The 20,776-nt window shown below is 52.1% G+C and overlaps 1 long non-coding RNA gene across 1 annotated transcript; it reads left to right on the forward strand.

Moving 5' to 3' along the window:
* Positions 1-1,919: 1,919 nt before the first annotated feature.
* On the forward strand, positions 1,920-18,601 carry LOC119972807. The gene is made up of 2 exons (XR_005462152.1): positions 1,920-1,976; positions 18,158-18,601. It is a non-coding gene; the product is annotated as an uncharacterized LOC119972807 (long non-coding RNA).
* Positions 18,602-20,776: the final 2,175 nt, after the last annotated feature.

The raw sequence follows: 20,776 nt of genomic DNA on the forward strand, positions 1-20,776 counted from the left end.
GTTACCATGCCACCCAATAAAATCCTTTTTAAAACACACTGGGCGCGATTCTCCGATCCCGCGCCGGGTCGGAGTATTGCCGGGGGGGGGGGGGGGAAACGCGAAGCACGTGTTGCCACTCCGACGCCGGGCTGCCGTGGATTTTCCGCGCTCAACGGGCTGAATACCCGCCGAGTTCAGCCGAGTCCCGCAGGTGTCGTTCGCGTGTGGTCCTACCCGGTGGGACCTTGGTGTTCTGGATGTGGGTGCCGGCCTGGTGGGGGGGAAGGGGGGATCTGACTCCAGGGGGACCTCAACAGTGGCCACGCCCACGATCGGGGACAACCGATCGGCGGGTGGGCTAATTCCGGGGGGGGGGTGGCCTATGTTCCTTCGCACCGTGCCCCTGTCATGCTCCGCGATGTTGCCCGGGGGCCGGCGCGAAGAAGGCAACCCACGCTCATACCTGGGTCTGCACCAGCCGTGGCGCGCATGCGGGGACCCGTGCCAGCCGTGGCACGCATGCGCTTACCTGTGCCGCCCGTGCTGGTGCCCCTGTCGGCAGCTAGAGCTGCGTGAAGCGCTGCAGTGCCGTGCCGGCCCCCTGTAGGTTAGGGGAGCGCTGCTCCGAGCGGCCAGATGATGCCGTCGTAAAACGCTCCAGCGTTTACGACGGTGTCAACACTCTGCCGCTAAAACGGAGAATCCTGCCCACTGTACCCCAAGTTGTTTTTTGTACAAATTTAGTGTACCCAATTAATGTTTTCCAATTGAGGGCCAATTTAGCGTGCCAATCCATCTACCCTGCCCATCTTCGGGTTGTGGGTCGAAACTCACGCAAATACGGGGAGAATGTGCAAACTCCACACGAACAGTGACCAGAGCCAGTATCGAACCTGGAACTTTGGCGCCATGAGGCAGCATATACCCCAAGTTTTTAAACTCTTAATGTGTCCCAATATTTAGAAGCCAATATTCCTAAAATCCTCCAATTGTCACACCGTGGAAAAGGTGCTCAGTCTTACGCACAGACTTTAATTGACCAATATTCTCATATTCCAAGATTGCGCAGCGCCGGCCGACGGGGAAGGGGCTTGGCGCCATGCCAACTGGCGCGAAGGGCCTCCGCCAGCCGGTGCGAGTTGGTGCTTGCGGGGGTGCGCCAGCGTGTGCTGCCGTCATCCCAACGCATGCACAGAGGGGTTTGTCTCCGCACCGGTAATGGCGGACCGCTACAGCCGCCGGTGCGGAAGAATAGAGTGCCCCCACGGCACAGGCCCGCCCGCGGATCACAGTTGGGGCACCTCCTGGGGCCAGATCCCCCCGCGCTCCCCCGAGGACCCCGGAGGCTGCCCGCGCAGACGGGTCCCGCCGGAAATGGGCGGCCATCGGTGGCCGGAGAATCGCTAGCGGGGGCGCTGCCAGCAGCCGCCGACTGGCGCGGTGCGATTCCCAGCCCCGCCAAATCTCCGGCGCTGGTGAATTCGGCAGCCGGCGGGGGCAGGATTCACGCTGCCCCTGCGGCAATTCTCCGACCCGGCGGGGAGTCGGAGAATCCCGCACTAGGTTATTTTCAAAATCTGAGGGAAAGTTATGAAGCATAAGCAAATCACTGTCGTCGCCACAATGAAAAAAAAAATGACCTTTGAGGCACTGGTACCAACCCATCAGGCCACTTGAACAGTCAGCAAAATAAGCGTGCCAATGATGAAACTTAGTTTAACCTTTAGTATTTGACTTGGAACTGCAGATCTGAAAAAAAAAGAATTGCAAGCTAATTAAGATACTATAGCAGGAAGCTGACTTCGCAGTTATAACTTAGGTGAGTCATAAAGTCCCTCTACAAGTAGATATTATTAGCTGCTGCTCAGTGATTGGGAATCTTATTGCTATGTAAATGGAGGGCTAAAGTCAGGAATTGGCTGCATGTTGGAGGTTGGTCCCGAGGAGAGAGGAACTGCTGATTTTTATTCTTCTTGTTTTACCTCCAGTAGCTGGTGAGTATTTTTCTTTTGTCTCTAAGCTCAGAAACTGTAACTTGCTACTACTTTATTAAATTAGTCACCAATTAACTCATTGAATAAATAAATAAGGTCAGCTAAACATGGCAGGAGGTGTGCTATAACTGCAACACGTCAATGTATGGTTGCAGAGTTGCTGAACTGGAGTCTGAGCTGCAGACATTAAGGGCCATCAGGTTGAGTTATCAGGATGCTTTCTCCCAGGAGACAGCCACACCTTTTAGGTATCAATCCTGGTTCAATGAGTGCAAGAGGGCATGCCAGAAACAGAAAGGAGGGGTTGGATTCCCCGGCTGAATCCGCCTGGCGATTGGAGAATCCCGCTGAGGTCAATGGATGTCTCCATTGTCGGAGTCCCTCCTTTGGTGTTCTTGCGGCGGGTGGGCGGGATGGCAGAATCCATCCTGAGATGTCAACCTGGCTAAGTTACAACACAGGACCATTTACTCAATTTGGGTTCCACCAGGATTACTCAATTCTTGGCCTCATTACAACCTTGGTTCAAACATAGACAAAAGAGCTGACTGCCAGAGGTGAGGTGAGGTGAGGTGAGAGTGACTGCCCTTGACATCAAGGCAGCATTTGACCAAATGTAGCTTCAAGGAGCCCGAGCAAAACTGGAGTCAATTGAAATGAAAGGGGAAAACTCTCCACTGTGATACCGAGCATAAAGGAAGGTGGTTGTGGTTGTTGGAGGTTAATAATGTAAATTTCACGCATCATTTCAAAGTTCCTAGTATCCTAGCTCCAACTACCTTCAACAGCTTCATCAATGATCTTCTTTCCAAGATGAAGGCCAGAAATGGGGACGTTTTCTCATGATTCCACAATGTTCAGCATTATTTGCAACTCCTCAGATACTGGACAATGCATGTCCAAATTCAGCAAGCCCTGGATAATATCCAAGATTGGGCTGATAAGTGGAAAGTAAAATTCATATCACACAAGTACCAGGCAATGACCATCTCTAACTAGGGAGAATCTAACCATCACCCCTTGACACAATGGCATTACCATCGCTGAATTCTCAACAATCAACATCCTGGGGTTACCATTGATCAGAAACTGAACGGGTCTAGCCACAATATTAATGTCAGAGCAGGTCAAAGGCTAGGAATCCTATGGTAAGTAACTGACATCCTGACCCCCTTAAGCCCGTGATGCACTATCAATTACGCAAAGATGAGAACAGGATGTAATCGAGGCTTTATTACACTGAGATGTGTGGCCTCCTACAGCAGCTGACGAAATGGGTGCTGTACGGGGAGCATGCATATTTATACTCCGCCTACTGGGCGGAGCCAGCAGGCAGGGATCTACCTCCGTACCTGTAGTACAGGGGCCTTACCGTAAAGCACCTATATCGACATCCTATATATAAAATATATACATCAGTGGTGACTACCACATTCACCCCCTGTTAAAAATGATTCCGGCGGGGGTGGTTGAGAACTATATACAGTAAATTGTGTTTTAAAAGTACAGATAATGTTACAAATTCAAGCAGTCCGGTACCTTGATCTGTCGTCGAGAGCGCCGTAGTGCTGGTGGCGACTCCGGTGGTGGCTTGGTCTATTGTGACTCCGGGAGCGTGTCAAAATCCTCTTCATCACCGGGTGTGGGCAAGGGGAGGACGGATCTATCGAGAGGTACCTTGAGGCCAATGACAACAGGGAGGTCCGAGTGGGGACGGTATGAGAGGCATTGAAGGTGGTGATGAGGGGGGAATTGATCTCCATCCGAACCCATAGGGAGAGGGGGGAGCAGAGGGAGAGGGAGAGACTGATAGGGGAGATGGTGCGGGTGGATAGGAGTTATGCGGAGGCTCCAGAGGAGGGATTGCTGGGGGAGAGGCGTAGCCTTCAGGCCAGATTCGACCTATTGACTACCAGAAAGGCGGAAGCTCAGTGGAGGGAAGCACAGGGGGCAGTGTATGAGTATGGGGAGAAGGCGAGCAGGATGCTGGCACACCAGCTCCGAAAGCGGGACGCGGCCAGGGAGATTGGGGGAGTGACGGAAAAGGCTGGGAAGGTGGTGCGGAGGGGAGTAGATGTTGATGGGGTCTTCAGAGACTTCTATGGGGAACTGTACCGGTCGGAACCCCCGGTGGAGGGGGGTGGAATGGGGCGCTTCTTGGACAAGCTGCGATTCCCAAGGGTGGAGGAGGAGCAGGTGGAGGGACTGGGGGTGCCTATCGAGCTGGAGGAGGTGGTCAAAGGGATAGGGAGCATGCAGTCGGGGAAGGCGCCGGGGCCGGACGGGTTTCCGGCGGAATTTTATAGAAGGTATTTGGACCTGTTTAGCCCCCTGTTGGTCCGGACCTTTAACGAGGCAAGGGAGGGGGGGACTTTTCCCCCAACTATGTCACGGGCGCTGATTTCCTTGATCCTGAAGCAGGACAAGGACCCTCTGCAGTGCAGGTCATATAGGTCGATTTCGCTGCTAAACGCCGACGCTAAGCTGCTGGCAAAGATCCTGGCCACTAGAATAGAGGATTGCGTGCCCGAGGTCATTCATGAGGACCAGACGGGGTTTGTGAAGGGAAGGCAGTTGAATGCGAACGTGCGAAGGCTCCTCAATGTCATTATGATGCCGGCCACGGAAGGGGAGGCGGAGATAGTGGTGGCATTGGATGCGGAGAAGGCCTTTGATAGGGTTGAGTGGGAGAATTTGTGGGAGGTGCTGGAGAGGTTTGGGTTTGGGGAGGGGTTTATCCGGTGGGTGAGGCTGCTCTACGAGGCCCCGATGGCGAGTGTAGCCACAAATAAGAGGAGGTCGGAGTACTTTCAGCTGTACCGGGGGATAAGACAGGGGTGCCCCCTGTCCCCCTTGCTCTTCTCTTTGGCGATTGAGCCCCTGGCCATGGCATTGAGGGAGTCAGGGAACTGGAGGGGCCTGGTGCGGGGTGGGGAGGAGCATCGAGTGTCGCTGTATGCGGACGACCTGTTGCTGTATGTGGCGGACCCGGTGGGGGGGATGCCGGAGGTGATGAGGATTCTTAGTGAATTCGGGGGTTTCTCTGGGTATAAGTTGAACCTGGGAAAGAGTGAGTTGTTTGTGGTGTATCCGGGGGATCAAGAGGAGGGTATTGGTAGGCTCCCACTGAAGCAGGCAGGGAAGAGCTTCAGCTACCTAGGGGTCCAGGTGGCTGGGAGTTGGGGGGCCCTGCACAAGCTCAACCTCACAAGGTTGGTGGAGCAGATGGAGGAGGAGTTTAAGAGGTGGGATATGTTACCGCTGTCACTGGCGGGGAGGGTGCAGCCCGTTAAGATGACGGTGCTCCCGAGGTTTTTGTTCCTGTTCCAGTGCCTCCCCATCCTTATCCCGAAGGCCTTTTTTAGGAGGGTCAACAGGAGTATTACGGGATTTGTGTGGGCGCATGGGACTCCGAGGGTGAGAAGAGTGTTCCTGGAACGGGGCAGGGATGGGGAGGCGGCTGGCATTGCCCAACCTCTGTGGGTACTATTGGGCTGCCAACGCAGCGATGGTGCGTAAGTGGGTAATGGACGGGGAAGGGGCAGCATGGAAGAGGATGGAGGTGGCGTTCTGTGTGGGCACGAGCCTGGAGGCGCTGGTAACGGCGCCGTTGCCGCTCCCTCCAACGAGGTATACCACGAGCCCGGTGGTGGCGGCTACCCTCAAAATTTGGGGGCAATGGAGACGACATAGGGGAGAAGTGGGGGGGCTCGATGGAGTCCCCGATAAGGGGGAATCACCGGTTTGTCCCAGGGAGCATTGATGGCGGATGTCTGGGCTGGCACAGGGCAGGGGTTAGGAGGCTGAGGGACCTGTTTGTGGAGGGGAGGTTCGCGAGCTTGGGGGAGTTAGAGGGGAAGTTTGGGCTCCCGCCGGGGAACATGTTTAGGTACATGCAGGTGAGGGCGTTTGCCAGGCAGCAGGTGGAGGGGTTCCCCTTGCTGCCCCCACGAGCGGTGTGGGATCGGTTGCTCTCGGGGGTGTGGGTTGGAGGAGGGGGGATTTCGGACATTTACCGGGTAATGCAGGAGGTAGACGAGGCCTCGGTGGAGGAACTGAAGGATAAATGGGAAGAGGAGCTGGGTGAGGAGATTGAGGAGGGGACGTGGGCGGATGCCCTGGAGAGAGTGAATTCCTCCTCTTCCTGTGCAAGGCTTAGCCTCATACAGTTCAAGGTGCTGCATAGGGCCCACATGACTGGGACGAGGATGAGTAGGTTTTTCGGGGGCGAGGACAGGTGTGCTAGGTGCTCGGGGAGCCCAGCGAACCACGCCCATATGTTTTGGGCGTGCCCAGCGCTGGGGGAGTTTTGGAAGGGGGTAGAAAGGACGGTGTCGAGGGTGGTGGGATCCAGGGTCATGCCAGGCTGGGGAATCGCAATTTTTGGGACTGCAGTGGAGCCAGGAGTGCAGGAGGCGAAAGAGGCCGGTGTTCTGACCTTTGCGTCCCTAGTAGCCCGGCGGAGGATTCTTCTTCAGTGGAAGGATGCGAGACCCCCAAGCGTGGAGGCCTGGATCAATGATATGGCGGGGTTCATTAAATTGGAGAAGGTGAAATTTGCCATGAGGGGATCAGTACAGGGGTTCTTTAGGCGGTGGCAGCCTTTCCTGGACTTCCTGGTGGAACGGTAGGGAAATAGGCCGGCAGCAGCAGCAACCCGGGGGGCGGGGGGGGGGGGGGGGGGGGGGGGGGGGAGAGGGGGGGGGCAGGAGGGAGAGGGGGGGGCAGGAGGGAGGGGGGGAGTTTGGATCGGTGGGAGGGAGAACTGTGTACATGGGTTTGTGGGATGTGGCGGGTGTTATCTCTTTCCCTTTTGTTGTTTGGGTGTTCTTTTGTTTTTTTCTTTTGTTTGTAGTTGCTTTTGAAGTTGGGTGGGTATTGTTCTTGGGGCGTTACCGCGGTTGTTTTGTTAATAGAGTTGAGATGTTTATATTTTGTAAAAATGTCAATGAAAATTATTTTTTTTTTAAAAAGGGGAGGACGGATTGTCCCGGAGTGGGGGCTGCGGGGGAAGGGAGGGTGGCGCTGGGTCGGTGGGGGGTGGGGGGGGTTGGTGTGTGGATCCAGCTGGTGTCAGGTCTCTGAGGGAGACTGTGTCTTGGCGGCCGTCGGGGTATGCTACGTAAGCGTATTGTGGGTTGGCGTGAAGTCGCTGTACCCTCTCAACCAACGGTTCCGCCGAACCCATTTTTAACAGGGGGTGAATGTGGTAGTCGAACGTGTCTACGGAGGAGAATGGGTCCTGGAGCTGCCAGCCATGCCGGGAGCGAAACCCCGGAGGTGGACTTCCTGGGGAAGTCAGAGACGTTCATGGGGGGTTTCATTAGTCACGGTGCACAGGAGCGACCGAATGGAGTGAAGTGCGTCGGGGAGGACCTCCTGCCAGCAGGAGGCCAGGAGATGTCTAGACTGTAGGGCCAGCTGGACGGCCCTCCAGACCGTCCCATTCTCCCTCTCCACTTGCCCGTTTCCCCGGGGGTTGTAGCTGATCGTCCTGCGCAAGGCAATGCCCCTGTTGAGCAGAAATTGACGCAGCTCATCGCTCATGAATGAGGATCCCCAGTCGCTGTGGACGTAGGTGGGGAAACTGAACAGAGCGAAGATGGTGTTGAGGGCTTTGATGATGGTGGCAGACGTCATGTCGGGGCATAGGACGCCAAAGGGGAATCGGGAGTATTCATCGACCACAATGAGGAAGTAAGTGTAGCGGTCAGTGGAGGGGAGGGGCCCTTTGAAGTTCATGCTGAGGCGTTCAAAGGGGCGGGAGGCCTTCACTAGGCGCACACGGCCTGGCTGGTAGAAGTGCGGTTTACACTCCGCGCAGACCTGGCAGTCTCTGGTGATCGCCCTGACCTCCTCGATGGAGTAGGGCAGGTTGCGGGCCTTGATGAAATGGTAAAACTGGGTGACCCCTGGGTGACAGAGGTTGTTGTGCAGGGTCCAGAGTCGGTCCATTTGTGCGCTGGCATATGTACCTCGGGATAGGGCATCGGGGGGCTTGTTGAGCTTACTGGGGTGATGCAAAATCTCGTAGTTGTAGGTGGAGAGCTCGATCCTCCACCTCAAGATTTTATCGTTTTTGATCTTGCCCTGCTGTGTGTTGTTAAACATGAAGGAAACCGACTGTTGGTCAGTGAGGAGAGTGAATCTCCTGCCGGGGCAATTAGATCTGGCATCCTCCAATGCCGCACAGCTTCAACGCTTGGGCCTCTTTTTCGATGGAGGAGTGCAGAATTTCAGAGGCATGGAGGGTGCAGGAAAAGAATGCCATGGGCCTGCCTGCCTGGTTGAGGGTGGTGGCCAGAGTGACATCTGATGCATCGCTCTCCACTTGGAATGGTCACGTCTTGTCGACGGCGTGCATCACGGACTTGGCGATGTTGGCCTTGATACGGTTGAAGGCCTGGTGAGCCTCGGCCGTCGGAGGAAAAACTGTGGATTGGATGAGTGGGCGGGCCTTGTCCGCATAGTTTGGGACCCACTGGGCATAATACGAAAAGAACCCCAGGCACCGTTTGAGGGCCTTGGGGCAGTGGGGGAGGGGGAGTTCCATGAGGGGGCACATGCGATCGGGATCGGGCCCCAGAGCTCCGTTCTGGACCACATAGCCGAGGATGGCTTAGCGGGTCGTGCTGAACACGCACTTCTCCTTGTTATACGTGAGGTTGAGGAGAGTGACAGTGTGGAGAAATTTGGAAAGGTTGGCATCATGGTCCTGCTGGTCGTGACCGCAGATGGTGACATTGTCCAGGTACGGGAAGGTGGCCCGCAGTCCATAGCGGTGAACCATTCGGTCCATGTCCCGTTGGAAGACCGAGACCCCATTGGTGACGCCGAAGGGAACCCTAAGGAAGTGGTAAAGGCGGCTGTCTACTTTGAACGCAGTGTATGGGCAGTCCGCCTTGCGGATGGGGAGCTGGTGGTTGGCAGATTGCAGGTCCACTTTCGAGAAGATCCGGTACTGTGCAATCTGACTGACCATATCAGATATGCGAGGGAGGGGGTACGCGTCGAGCTGCGTGTACTGATTGATGGTCTGACTGTAGTCAATGACTATCATGTTTTTCTCTCAAGTTTTCACCACTACCACTTGGGCTCTCCAGGGGCTGTTGCTGGCTTCGATGATGCCTTCCCGAAGCATCCGCTGGACTTCAGACCTGATGAAGGTCCTGTCCTGGGTGCTGTACCGTCTTCTCCTGGTGGCGACGGGTTTGCAATCCGGGGTTAGGTTTGCAAAAAGGGAAGGTGGGTCGACCTTCAGGGTCGCGAGGCCGCACACAGTAAGGGGTGGTGGGGCCCGCCGAACTTCCCATATTGGGGTGAATGAAGCTCTCAGTGCTCCTGGAGTCCAGCAGGCAGGGGATCTCATGTCTGGTTACTCTCACTTTAGTTGAAGCAGTCGCGAGCTTGTGTGGTCGAGACTGGTCAATCGTGACCGAGGCGAGACGCAGCTGGTCGTCGGCGGTTGCAGGCAATGAGCGGCCGGAAGAGATGCCCGACGGGCAGGGGTCCTGAGTCGGGTAAGATGGCGTCGCCCACGAGCCGCACGTGCCGTGGGGGAGGCAAGATGGCGGTGCCCTGGGGCTGCACGTGTTGTGAGGAAGGCAAGATGGCGGTGCCCGTTGGTCTTGGGAGGAACATGATGGCGGCACGTGTTGCGAGTCGAGCATGGTGGCGGCATTCACTGGCCGCATGTGGTCCGAGGAGGGGAAGATGGCGGCGCCCACTGGCCGGATGTGGGGGGTGCGGGACAATAGCGGCGATTGAGCAGGCCTGGCACACTGCAGCGAAATGTCCCTTCTTGCCACAGGCCTTACAGAGGGCGCTCCACGCCGGGCAGCGCTGTCGGGGGTGTTTTGACTGCCCACAGAAGTAGCATTTGGGCCCCCGGGGTTGGTTGGCTGCCGCGCTGCACAGGCGGGGGTTGGCTGAGGGCGGTCGCTGATGGGGTCCATGATGGGGTAGCCGTCTGCTGAGTCCACGATGCACAGGGGGCGGTGGGCCACGCGGTCGGGGGCATTGGCCTGAATGTTGCGTGATGCGACTGTAAGTGAGAGCGCTAGTTTTTTGGTCGCCGCGAGGTCGAGCGTGGCCCCTTCTAGGATGCGCTGGCGGATGTAGTCAAACCCTATGCCCGTAACAAATGCGTCTCTCATTAGCAAATTTGAGTGTTCCGTGGCCGGAACGGCTTGGCAGTCACAGTCTCTAACTAGGGTGAGCAGGGTGTGCCGGAAATTTTCCACTGACTCACCGGGAAGTTGGCGCCGTGGGGAGAGGCATTAACAGTCTGATAACAGATTTTGTTAGTCCGCTGAGCGTAGTTTTCCTTCAGTAGCATCATGGCCTCTGCGTTGGTTGGCGCGTCCTGGACGAGTGGAAAGACGTTGGAGCTCAGCCGCGTGTAAAGGATCTGGAGCTTCTGTGCTTCTGGAATTGTGTCTGGCGCAGACCCAATGTACGCTTCAAAACAGGCTAGCCAATGTTCAAAGTCCTTTTTGGCGTTGTCTGCTTGAGGATGCAGCTGTAGGTGATCTGGTTTGATGCGGAGGTCCATATCTGAAAACCTCAGTGTGATAAATTGATGCACTATCAATTATGCAAAGACGAGAGTAGAATGTAATCAAGGCTTTATTACACTGAGATGTGTGGCCTCCTACAGCAGCTGATGAAATGGCTGCTGTATGGAGAGCACACATATTTATACTCCGCCTACTGGGCAGAGCCAGCAGGCAGGGATCTACCCCCATACCTGTAGTACAGGGGCCTTACCGTAAAGCACCTATATCGTCATCCTATATATACAATATATACATCAGTGGTGACTACCACAGCCTGTCCACCATCTACAAGGCACAAGTCAGATGTGTAATGGAATAGCCTCCACTTATCTGGATGAGTGCAGCTCCAATAACACTCAAGAAGCTGGATCCAGGACAAAACAGCCTGCTTGATTGGCACCCCATCCACAAAACCTTCACTCTTCCCACCCCTGACGCTCAGTGACAGCAGTGTGTACCATCTACCAAATGCACCTCAGGAACACACCAAGGCTCTTCTGACAGCACCTTCCAAACGTCTGACTGTTAACATCGAGAAGGACAAAGGTAGTAAACACATGGGAACACCACCACTTGGAATTTCCCCTCCAAGCCGCTCACCATCCTCAGTTGGAAATATAACACTTTTCCTTCACTGTTGCTGGGTCAAAATCCTGGAACTCCTTCACAACAGCACTGTGGGTGTGGACTGCAGCAGTTTAAATAAGACAGCTCACCACTATCTTCTCATGGCCAATTTGGGATGAGCAATAAATGCTGGCCTAGCCAAGAATGCCCACATCCCATGAATGATTAGAAAAAGCCCTGGGCTGGTTCTCCAATCTCTGACGGCGAAATCGCGTTCGGTGACGGGGCGGAGAATCCCCGATGACACTGAAATCGGGGGCGGCGCCGCTTTTGCGATGCATACCCCCTGAAATCCATGGCCTCCGTACGTTGGCTGAGGCCAGCCCTGCAATGCTCCGTCCTTCACTGGCCGAGTTCCCAACGGCAAGGGACACGTGTGGTCTCACCCATCGGGAACTCAGCTTGGTGGCTGCGGACTCTATCCAGCGCCGCCACAATCAGGGGAGGGCTGATCCGTGGGCAGGGGTGGACATATTCGGGGCTGGGGGCACTATGTGGATGCGGCCAGGGGCGTGCGAGCCAGCCTAAGGCGGGGGGTCACTATTTCACGGGGCAGGTCCGCGAGCGGCATCCGTCATGAAGCACGGCCGCTGCAGGCCATCGCCGTGTGCATGCGTGGCCACGGACCCCGCAATTCTCCAGGCCGTATCGGCAGCTTGAGCCGGGTGCTCCATGCTACCTCCCTGCTAGCCTCCAGCAAAACGGGGAATTGGTGGCCGTTTTGCGGCAGTTTTCCTGGCGTAAAACCCTTCCCACGCCGGCATGGGGACCTAGTCTCCAAATCGTAGAATCCAGCCCCCTATTTCAAATCTCCTCCTGCTTCCCAGCCCTCAGACATGTGTGCTCATCTAATTCTGTTCCCTTGAGCATCCCCGATTTCAATCATAACCCTCAGCCCTAAGATGTGGAATACCCTCCCAAAATCTGTCTGGCTCTCTCCCTCTCCTTTGCCCTTTAAGACACCTCTTAAAACTTACCTCTTTGACATGTTTTTGGATATTCGTCCTAATATTGCTTTATGTGGCTCAAGTTTAGTTTTACGTCATGCATCTCCTGAAACCCTTTGGGTCATTTCATTATCTTTAAGGTGCTTTGTAATATAAAAAGTTGGAGTTTGGTGAATGTCCCGGAGTCTCTGGAGTGTAGCTTTTGGTTGAAGTGAGATTAATTTAGTGTCTTCATATTATTGATCTATTTGTTGTTTCACCAAGTGCTGTTCTAAATGGGGAACAGTAAATCTTTTTTGCAGTAAGGACTATTTGTGGAAACCATCTTCCTGCTACAATTAACCTAGAAGTTTTATCTGTTATGAATGTTTTTTTCAGTTTTTGCATGATTTGAGTGAATTGAGAATCTGTGTTCGCTAAAAGCCTTTCCCCATGTTCAGTTCAACAGTTGAACTCCATTCGGTGTGGTCAGCTTTCAAGCAAGCTCCATTTAGGCTCATTTTAGGATATTCGCCCTCTCAACTTGAAAACGATCATTGAGCAACTTACAGGCAATATCACCCTCAGTAAGGATTCTGTCACCACCTTAGATTCATTTATCTCTCAGCAAAAGGCTCATGTTGTGGCTGCTCCTCCATTTATTTCTTCCAGGCAGCAATATAATTAAGTAGCTTCCCTGTTTCCAAATCGTCATGCCAGGAACTGATTTCTGTGATGAAGCAATGCTGAAGTAAATCCATTAAGTAAATGGGTACTCAAAGACACTCATAAGTTGCTTTTGTGTGGGAAGCCACATAATGTACTCCTTCATGAGAAGTCAACCATTTTTCAAATGGTTTAGGATCCGAAACATTCAGGTACCACAGCTATCAGGGGAGTAATTGGATAAGTTCTGAAAGCAGGTTTAAGATCGTTATGTGTGATAAATCTCCATTCATTTTCTGGCATATAGGCAGCACGCAAACATTACACTGCCTGTTCATGACAATGATACTTTGCAGCCCAATGCTAAAACTACTGCTGAATGACTACATGCTTCAGCAGGGAGCCCTAAGTTAGTACAATGCTAGAATCACTTAAAGCTAGCTGCCACTATTTGAAGTCAGCCTACACCTCTTAAAGGGGTGGCTGTGGCAAATGCTGCAAGTGGTTGGGAGCAAGAACAACTGTTCAATATGGCCAAGATTATGCTTCAAGTTTTTCTGATACAGTACTAGAGACCTTGGTGCAGGAGCTGGACAGCAGGTGAGAGATCTTCATCCACAGGTGGCCAGGGGGCTTCAAGATTGACTGACAAGGGCAGCACGGTGGCACAGTGGTTAGCATTGCTGCCTACGGCACTGAGGACCCGAGTTCGAATCCCGGCTCTGGGTCACTGTCCATGAGGAGTGTAGCCACCTAAGATGGCCACAAACGGACACAAAATGGAAGACTGCAAAGAGTGCAGGGTAAACGGACATGTTAAAGAGCAAACAGCTTGCAGAAGCAATTATGCATTGAAACAATTGCAGAAACCAGTTTCCTGGCAGCTGCAGAGATCAGGCAGTGCTGTAAATGGGAAAGCCGTTAACATAGTAATGAGGTGATACCGGGCAGTCCCAGGTACAATGGATACAATTAAGTATCAATTGATACTTTTAATAGCAGCCCAGACACGATGGAGCCAGAGAAGCCCAGGACAATGAGTCCTAAGAACCGCCCCAGCCATCAAGGAACGGCCCTAGGATTGCGGGGTTCAAACCATATCGATTGGGAAGAGGCCCAATCGATCCCCAGCAGGTGAGGAAGCCCGCCCCAAGGGGCGCGGACCCCTGGGACCTATAAAAGAGAGGTCCCACGCATGGTTCAGTCTTCTGATTCTTTCTCCTGATTCCGGCTTCTGAATCCAGCCTTGAGACCCCTGTCTTCTCCATCAGCCGATTGAACTGAAGCCGCCAATAAGTAAGTGCCTAACGACGATCGCTGCATTACTTATACCCTTGCTGACCGATAGTGACCCGAAGCCTGCAGCCCAGAACGGAACGAAGGCCTTGTTCCCTGACCTCGCAGTTCCTTCTTAGATAAGTATTAGTCGTTTAGTGGTAGAAGTAAGTTAGTCTTTAGCGTGTGCATGAGTGTTATTATAATTGTGTTATAATAAACTCTAATTGTTTTGGACTTACTAATTGGTGTACAACTTTATTGCCTTGAACTTCACCTTGAACTTGTGACGGTGTCTATACGGCACCTGGCGACTCCAGAGCATAGAATGTGAAACAGAGCCAAAGGGAGTGTTAAGCACACTCACCCAAAACGAGCAACAGGAGTTTGCACATTCTCCCCGTGTCTGCGTGGGTTTCACCCCCACAACCCAAAAGATGTGCAGGCTAGGTGGATTGGCCACGCTAAATTGCCCCTTAATTGTAAAAAATAATTGGGTACTCTAAATTTATTTTTTAAAAAGATTGACTGACAGCGGGAGTAGATGATCATTGCTATCAACGACAGCAGCATAGGTCTGAGTACCAGGATATAGTGCAGGAAGAAGTGTAATGACCTGACATGACTGGTCAAGGTCAGTGAATGTATATTCAAATGTCACATCGTCACAATTGAACCACTAGCTTCAATTCACCACACTCCCTTCACTCAACCAGCAACAATCTCCATCAAGTAAGAGTAATATCTCCCATTCATAGCTTCACCTGACCTTGCACACTTAGCGACAGGCCTCACACCCACATCTCACCAACAGCCAGATGTTCATCTATGGCTCACACATTATCCAAGCGCTAGAATACCAGCCGTGATTTTAGTGCTCAAACATTGGAGTGGGACTTGAATCTGGAACCTTCTGATTGAAAGATAAGTGTGTTACCAACTGAATCACTGCTGAGTCATCCAGATAACGGGCGGGCGCAGCTCTATGTCCTCATCCCAAAGGAGCATACGGTGCTCTCCATCATTGGGGTAGTTATGACTGAGGCTGTGAGCAGTGGTGCTGTTGAAAACATAAAGGTTGACCGTATGCTGATAACCACTCTTCTGCTCATAACCACACGCCTCATCCCAACGTGTCTTCTGATACGCAAGCTGTAGGTGGTGCAAGTGTCACCTCTTGCTTTTTTCGTCCTGCCTCCCCTCAGCAAAATAATTTGGCAACTTCTTTCTTGAACCTACCTACGAACTGTGCATGAAGTGGTGCATGAAACTAGATTTCACACTCATAACTATGAGCTCAGATCTTGGCACTGTGCAAGCTTTAAAGGGTAGCATAGGGGTGGCATCTGAAGGGGTGAATTACTGGCACAAGTAGGCTGCAGTCAGGGCAGAGGGAAGGGAGAGAATGGTTGCCAGCTCTGTGGAGGATAGAACATAGAACATAGAACGATACAGCGCAGTACAGGCCCTTCGGCCCTCGATGTTGCACCGACATGGAAAAAAAAAACTAAAGGCCATCTAACCTACACTATGCCCTTATCATCCATATGCTTATCCAATAAATTTTTAAATGCCCTCAATGTTGGCGAGTTCACTACTGTTGCAGGTAGGGCATTCCACGGCCTCACCACTCTTTGCGTAAAAAACCCACCTCTGACCTCTGTCCTATATCTATTACCCCTCAATTTAAGGCTATGTCCCCTCGTGCTAGCCACCTCCATCCGCGGGAGAAGGCTCTCGCTGTCCACCCTATCTAACCCTCTGATCATTTTGTATGCCTCTATTAAGTCACCTCTTAACCTTCTTCTCTCTAACGAAAACAACCTCAAGTCCATCAGCCTTTCCTCATAAGATTTTCCCTCCATACCAGGCAACATCCTGGTAAATCTCCTCTGCACCCGTTCCAAAGCTTCCACGTCCTTCCTATAATGAAATCAGAAACAAGTTCTGCTGCAGAGGATTCAGGTGATGACTTTGATGTTGTGGTATTCAGAAAAAGACTCACGTGTATGCACAATGTTTGTTGTTTTCTCCTCTTTTCTTCTCTCTCCTTAGCTTCTTGCTGTATCACCTCTTGGTTGTGGAGGTTACAGCAGACCATGATGAACTTAGGCAAATGCTGTGACAAATGGTTGGAGAGTAGACATTGAACTTCCCCCTTGTGACATAAAGAGGGGCAGCATGGTAGCACAGTGGTAGCACAGTTGCTTCACAGCTCCAGGGTCCCAGGTTTGATTCCCGGCTTGGGTCACTGTCTGTGCGGAGTCTGCACATTCTCCCTGTGTTTGGGTGGGTTTCCTCCGGGTGCTCCGGTTTCCTCCCACGATGCAAAGGTGTGCAGGTTAGGCGGATTGGCTATGCTAAATTGCCCTTAGTGTCCAAAAAAAGGTTAGTTGGAGTTATAGGGATAGGGTGAAAGTGTGAGGACAGGGTGGAGGCATGGGCTTAGGTAGGGTGCTCTTTCCAAGGGCCGGTGCAGACTCGATGGGCTGAACTGCCTCCTTCTGGACTGTAAATGGCCATGGTCACTTTCATAACCACTGGCAGCACTATCCTCACTCTTCCCTGAGGGTACAAATTAGGTTGCATGAGGAGGCAGATTTCAGTGAACAACATCTTCATAAAACGAGTTGGCTACAAACTGATCCAGGCTTCGGTTGAGATCGGAAACATGATCCCCAAAGGCCCTGAGTGGATAAGGCCTCCTGTTGAGAGCCCCTATCCCTATCCTCCTCCTCCTTTTGTGAACAGCTTGTCTTCTTCTATGTTTAACCTGCGCAATGTCCCTTTTACGCTGCGGGCTAATGGGTACAATAACTACAGAACTCATGGATGAGAGCAGAATTCTTCCAGTTAAAAACAACGCCTTCTCCATATGCAGCACTCCTTGTCAACTTCACCAACTATAAACAACTCTGCAAACCACCAAACATCTCTGCAATCACAGACAGAGCCAGTACATTGTGTGCCTTGTGGTGCCCTATTATGTATTTTCTTTTTATTTTATTTTCTTTTCATGTACTTAATGATCTGTTTTTCTGCTTGCGGAAAAATACTTTTCACTGTCCCTCGGTACACGTGACAATAAACAAATCCAAAATTAACCAACATCCACACTGAATGTAGTTGATAATCCTGTTAAATATCATTAGAGGGCCTTCTTGCTGCTGGATGCACATTCAGTTCTTTGAAGTTGGGAGAATGTTAGCTAGAGGGCATAGCCAAAAAAGACAGCACCAGAGTCAAAGCAGCATTACATGCTGAATGATCTCATGATTTGTTTCCCGCTCTACGAACTTTCAGTTCATGCTCGCAATGCTACTGGCCTTCCCAGAATGGTTTCCACCGCAGGTTGTGCCACTAGTGTGCACCCATGACACAGTTGCCATTTTGGAACCCACAGTGCCAAACTATATTGTGGTGCAGAATTTTGTGGCCATTCACTTTTTTTACAAATGTGCCAATTAATGGTTAAAGCTTCCCTGAGCATCTCTTCAGTAAAAAGATGTGTGTATCCTCACTTTTCAGTGATTCAGCCGTATTTCTGACAAGACTGCATTGGCTTTGATTGTTGAAATAATCTATATGTATATATATGGGACACATACTGCTTTTAAGCCACTGAGTGATTACTGTTTCAATTCTCATGGGATCTGCAGGACAGGCTAAATATTTCTTCATCACGTTTATATTATGTTAATTTTGAAAGTCTGCAACATTAATTTTACCTTTTTTGTGTAGGGTCCTGATGGCTCACAAAATGCCTGTAATCAATCAATGAATTCTCACTTGTGTGGTTGATTTTTCAACCATCTTTTTCACAATAAGAACTCTGGCAAGTAGTGACCTTTTACTATATTTGATTTTTTGGAAGAGTCATACAGCTCATCTACATGTTGAAGACATTTATAGGCGGGTCTAATGTGTAGGAATATCATTAAGCAATGATTTAGACTGACATTGTGCAATACATCAGAAAGCTGACTGCATTGCTAACGCTGATATCACCCTGCAGAATATTTCCTTTGAACACAGTAGTATTGTTAAACTGTGCTGCAGGGAATACATGTTGTCAGAAATATTAGAGGTTTGGGTATTTATGTGATGCAGCTTTTTTCTATCAATATAGGAGAGCCATTTCAATGAGGACAATTTGGGGAATTGCTCAGCAAATTCTGCACTGCTGAATTGACAACAGTGATCATCAGCCTTTGCGTCCTTACTGGGGAGACGATTCGCAGGAATGTCATTGGACTTGCTTTCAGAGACCTAAGCTACTGCTTTGGGGACTTGGGTTCAAATCCACCATGGCAACAAGTGGAATTTGAATTCCATTGATAAATATGGAATATGAAACGACCACTAATTGTTGTAAAAATGAATCTGATTCATTTTAGGGAAGGACATTGGCCATCCTGACCTGGTCATGTGACTCAAGACCAATATTGAGTTTTAACTGCCCTTTGAAATGGCCACTCAGTTTTAGGGCAATTAAGGGTGGGCAATAAATGCTGGCCTTGTCAGTGACATTGACATCCCATGAAAGAATAAAGAAAAAAAATTGTGACACATACATTGCATTTCAAGAAGTTGATTCAAATAGACCCAAGTAGTTGCTGCTACAGAGGGGAAGGCAGGCAGGGGGTTTGGGTCTTCCGAATCTGATGTATTATTACTGGGCGGCGAATGTGGAGAAGGTGCGGGGCTGGATCAGAGGGGTTGACTCCCAGTGGGTCAGAATGGAGGAGAGTTTGTGCAGGGGGTCGGGATTGAAGAAGCTAGCAACAGCACCGCTCCCGACGGCCCTGGGGAAATAGTCAGGGAGTCTGGTAATAGTAGGTTCATTGAAAATTTCAAGGCAGTTTTGCCAACACTTCGGGTTGGGGGCAGGGTCAAGGGAAATGCCGATTTGGGGGAACCACAGATTTGAGCCAGGGAAGAGGGATGGAAATTTTCGGAAATGGGAGGAGAAGGGGATTAAGACACTAAAAGTTTTGTTTCTTGGGGGTCGGTTTGCAGGATTGAAGGAACTGGAAGCAAAGTATGGGCTGGAGCAGAGGGAAATGTTTAGATACATGCAGGTTCAAGATTTTGCCAGAAAGGAGATACAGAGCTTCCCGGTGGAGCCGGCCTCCACATTGCTGGAGGAGGTGCTGACGACAGGGAGACTGGAGAAGGGGGTAGTGTCGGCGGTTTATGGAGCTATTTTGGAACAGGAGACGGCACCACTGGAAAGGATCAAAGCAAAATGGGAGGAAGAGTTGGGAGAAGGTATGGAGGAGGGGTGCTGGTGTGAGGTGCTCCAGAGAGTGCATGAGGTTGGGGCTGATACAGCTGAAGGTGGTATATAGAGCACACCTCACAAGGGCAAGGATGAGCCGATTATTTGAAGGGATAGAAGATGTGTGTGAACGTTGTGGAGGGAGGCCTCGCAAATCACGTTCCGGGGTGGGATTCTCCGGTCACCCGCTGGGTCGGAGAATCGCCGGGAGGGTGGCGTGAATCCTACCCCACTGCTCCGACGCCGGCTGCTGAATTCTCTGGCGCCAGGTTTTTTGGCGGGGGTGTGCGGGGGTGTGGATCACATCGCGCCGGCCAGGGACCATTGGCAGTAGCCCCCCCCCCCCCCCCCCCCCCCTCCCGGCGATTCTCCGGGACCCGATGGGCTGAGTGGCCGCCCGTTTTCGACCAGTCCTGCCGGCATCGATGAGACAAGGTCCATACCAGCGGGACCTCACTTTGAAGGCAGCTTGCAGAGTCCTCAGGGGGGGGCGCAGGGGGATCTGGCCCCTCTGGGGGCTCCCACAATGGCCTGGCCAGCGATTGGGGCCCACTGATCTGCGGGCAGGCCTCTGCCAAGGGGGCACTCTTTCCCTCTGCGCCAACCTCTGCCGTGGCCGGCACGGCGAAGAAACCCCCTGCGCATGAACAGGGATCATGCCAGCAGTTCTGCGCATGCGGCAGAACACGCTGGTACTCCCACGCATGCGCCAATTCGCGCTGGCCGGCAGAGGCCCTTCGACGCCAGTTGGCGCGGCGCCAACCACTCCAGCACCGGTGTAGCCCCCGGAAGTGCGGAGGATTCCGCAACTTCCAGGCGGCCCGACGCCGGAGTGGTTCACGCCACTCTTTGGCGTTGGTATGGCTTGCCCGCCAGTTTGGGGAGAATCCTGGCCCATATGTTTTGGTCCTATACAAAGCTGGAGGATTACTGGAAGGAGGTTTAGAGTAATCTCTAAAGTGGTGCACGTGAAACTGGACCCGGGCCCTCGGGAGGCCATATTCAGGGTGTCGGGCCAGCCGGGGTTGGAAACGGGTGCAGCGGCAGATGTTGTAGCCTTTGCCTTGTTGATCGCCCAAAGGCGGATCCTTATGGGATGGAGAGCAACTTCTCCACGCTGTGGCCTGGTGTGGCGGGGGGACCTGTTGGAATTGTTGACTCTTGAGAAGGTAAAGTTTGAACTGAGAGGAAGGACGGAGGGGTTCTACAATTCATGGGCATTATTCATTACGCACTTTAAAGAATTGGATATCATCGAACATTAGTAGGGGGGGATGGGTGAGGGGGTTGGGGGGAGGGGGGCGGTGTGTGTTAATGGCGACTATGGGTGATTCCTGATTCCTTTTTGTCATTTGTTTATGTTAACATGCGGGCTAATGTTTGGGGTTTGGTGGGAGGATGGCATTATTGTTATTGATATGGGATTGACATTGCATTCGTTACTGATTATTGTTTATTGTTGGTGGG

This window comes from Scyliorhinus canicula, chromosome 10 (genome assembly GCF_902713615.1).
Source record: "Scyliorhinus canicula chromosome 10, sScyCan1.1, whole genome shotgun sequence".
NCBI lineage: Eukaryota > Metazoa > Chordata > Chondrichthyes > Carcharhiniformes > Scyliorhinidae > Scyliorhinus > Scyliorhinus canicula.